This window comes from Propithecus coquereli, unplaced genomic scaffold (genome assembly GCF_000956105.1).
Source record: "Propithecus coquereli isolate 6110/MARCELLA unplaced genomic scaffold, Pcoq_1.0 Scaffold675, whole genome shotgun sequence".
NCBI lineage: Eukaryota > Metazoa > Chordata > Mammalia > Primates > Indriidae > Propithecus > Propithecus coquereli.
This window is the reverse complement of record NW_012152785.1, coordinates 16,778-19,544: the sequence shown is the minus strand read 5'-3', so window position 1 is coordinate 19,544 and position 2,767 is coordinate 16,778. Positions and strand designations below refer to the sequence as shown.

Sequence of the window (2,767 nt, the reverse complement as noted above, 5' to 3'; positions counted from 1 at the left end):
CATCAACTTCCTGAAATAAGAAAATTTTTGTGGGTTTATGTGTGTAAGGGTGAGGGCATATGCATATGCTTTCAGGATAGTCTAGTAAATCAGTGGAGCTAGAGTGAGATGTCATACAAATATATTTAGCCACTAATTTAAAAATAAAAGCATATGATGGAAGTATTTGTCTTTAAACAATATACTTGTCAAAATGACTTTGCATATGAATAAATCCATATTTTCTGATTTTGTATGTGCAGATAATCAATTTTAAAAAGTCCTAAGGGGCTGCTTCTGTGCAGTCCTATGCATGAGGCCTGGCCCAGACACATTAAACTGACCCATTAACGCCCAGCGGAGGAGGGAGGAATGGGAGCGCGAGCAGGAGCAGGGTAGGCACCATGGCTGGGATCACCACCATGGAGGCGGTGAAACGCAAGATCCAGGTTCTGCAACAGCAGGCTGATGATGCAGAGGAGAGAGCCGAGTGTCTCCAGCGGGAAGTGGAGGGAGAAAGGCGGGCCCGGAACAGGCTGAGGCTGAGGTGGCCTCCTTCAACCGTAGGATCCAGTTGGTTGAAGGAGCTGGATCGTGCTCAGGAGCGCCTGGCCACTGCCCTCCAAAAGCTGGAGGAAGCGGAAAAAGCTGCTGATGAGAGTGAGAGAGGTATGAAGGTGATTGAAAACCGGGCCTTAAAAGATGAGGAAAAGATGGAACGCCAGGAAATCCAACTCAAAGAAGCTAAACATATTGCAGAAGAGGCAGGTAGGAAGTATGAAGAGGTGGCCTGTAAGTTGGTGATTAGTGAAGGAGACTTGGAACGCACAGAGGAACGAGCTGAACTGGCAGAGTCCCGTTGCCGAGAGATGGATGAGCAGATCAGACTGATGGACCAGACCTGAAGTGTCTGAGCGCTGCTGAAGAAAAGTATTCTCAAAAAGAAGACAAATATGAGGAAGAGATAACGATTCTTACTGATAAACTCAAGGAGGCAGAGACCCGTGCTGAGTTTGCTGAGAGATCGGTAGCCAAGCTGGAAAAGACAATTGATGATTTGGAAGATAAACCGAAATGTACCAAAGAGGAGCACCTCTGTACACAAAGGATGCTGGACCAGACTCTGCTTGACCTGAATGAGATGTAGAGCACCCCAGTCCCGCCCTGCCGCCGCTTCTCCCTCTGATCCTGACTCCGCCTGAGGCCAGCCTGCCTGAAGCTGACCTTTAAACTGAGGGCTGATCTTTAACTGGAAGGCTGCTTTCTCCTTTCGCCATCCCCCTCCATCCTCCGCCCCACACACCACGTCTTTTTCGCCAAACTGTCTCTGCCTCTTCCCAGAGATTCCTGCTGGGCTAGAGGCTGAGCACCTTTGGGAACAACATTTAAGGGAATGTGAGCACAATGCAAAATGCCTTTAAAAGCATGTTGCGATGTACACATTTTGTAATTACCTTTTTTGTCGTTGTTGTAGCAACCATTTGTAAAACATTCCAAATACTTCCACAGCTCTGATGCAGCAATCTAACCCCTTTATCACTTTTGGAAGTTGACTTTGCAGCTTAATGTATATTGCCCTCTCCATAGAGGAGGCAGAAAGGTATGGGCCTGCCTTACTGAGAACCAAACAGAGCCCAGGGAAAGACTCCACTGTGGGAAACCTCATTGCTCTGTACAAAGTACCAGCCAAACCTGAAAGGGGATCCCAGGAGGAGTAAGCCAAAAAAAAAAAAAAAGAAAGAAAGAAAGAAAACCCAACAAAAACATGCTGTTCAGGTTTTCAGCTTTAAGGTATCTTTGGATAATTTTATTTTTTATTTTTTTCATTAGAAGTGACCAAATTAAGATGGTGAGACCTCTGAGACCAAATGTTTGTCCTATCTCTACCCTCTTCCCATCCACTCACAGAATGGATCATGTGCCCTTTACTTTGAGTTGACCACTTAATTGCTCTCCTGCCTCCTTGAAAGAAAGAAGATTATGTTTTTGCCACTGATTTAACCATATGAAACTCATCTCATTACCCTTTTCTGGGTCTGAAGCTGCTGTCTCTAAAAGTGCCATCTCATCATGCTTTGTATCCGTCAGTGCCGGAGAAATCTTGACTAGCTTATGTACAAAGCTTTGAAAATTTTATATTATTTTGAAACTTTGCTTCTTTGGGTTTGGGGCACCCTGGCCACCCCATCTGGCTGTGAGAGCTCTCTACAGTTTGTGGGCTGGCGTGTGCCGATCTTTAAAGTTTTTTCCCCTGCCCAATCCCCACTTTTTGATGAGGTTTTTGTGAGGTCTGTTAGGTGTACATCCTGCAGCTTATTGGCTTAAAATGTACTCTCCTTTGATGTAGTCTCTTTGGGGCCGATTGGGAGAAAGAGAAAACCAATAGTGCAACTGTTTTTTTTTTTTTTTCTTTTATTTCAGCATATTATGGAGGTACAGATGTGGGTCAGGCCCGGTCAGTACCTGGATGGGAGTGCAACTGTTTTGATACTGAATATTGACAAGTGTCTTTTTGAAATAAAGAACCAGCCCTTCCAACAAAAAAAACAAAAAACTGACCCATTAGATGGTATTCATTCATAATTAAAAGAACCTAGATATTTTAAAAATCTTAGATGTCTCACATGTTAAAAATCATTGGTAAATTCACAATCTCTGAATTATTCATTTTCTTTTTTGGGACACCTTCTCTGCTCTGATTTTTACCCAATATTTCAGAACCATTTCTGCTGGTGATGAAAAACTAGAGATGAGGTTGCTTAGATACAGCAAATCCTGTATAGCCAAG

At 43.8% G+C, this 2,767-nt stretch overlaps 1 pseudogene across 1 annotated transcript; it reads left to right on the top strand.

The window, feature by feature from the left end:
* Positions 1–383: 383 nt before the first annotated feature.
* On the top strand, positions 384–1,948 carry LOC105823488 (annotated as a pseudogene). The gene has a single exon (XR_001138148.1). The product of XR_001138148.1 is annotated as a tropomyosin alpha-3 chain pseudogene (transcript).
* The last annotated feature ends 819 nt before the right edge of the window (positions 1,949–2,767 follow it).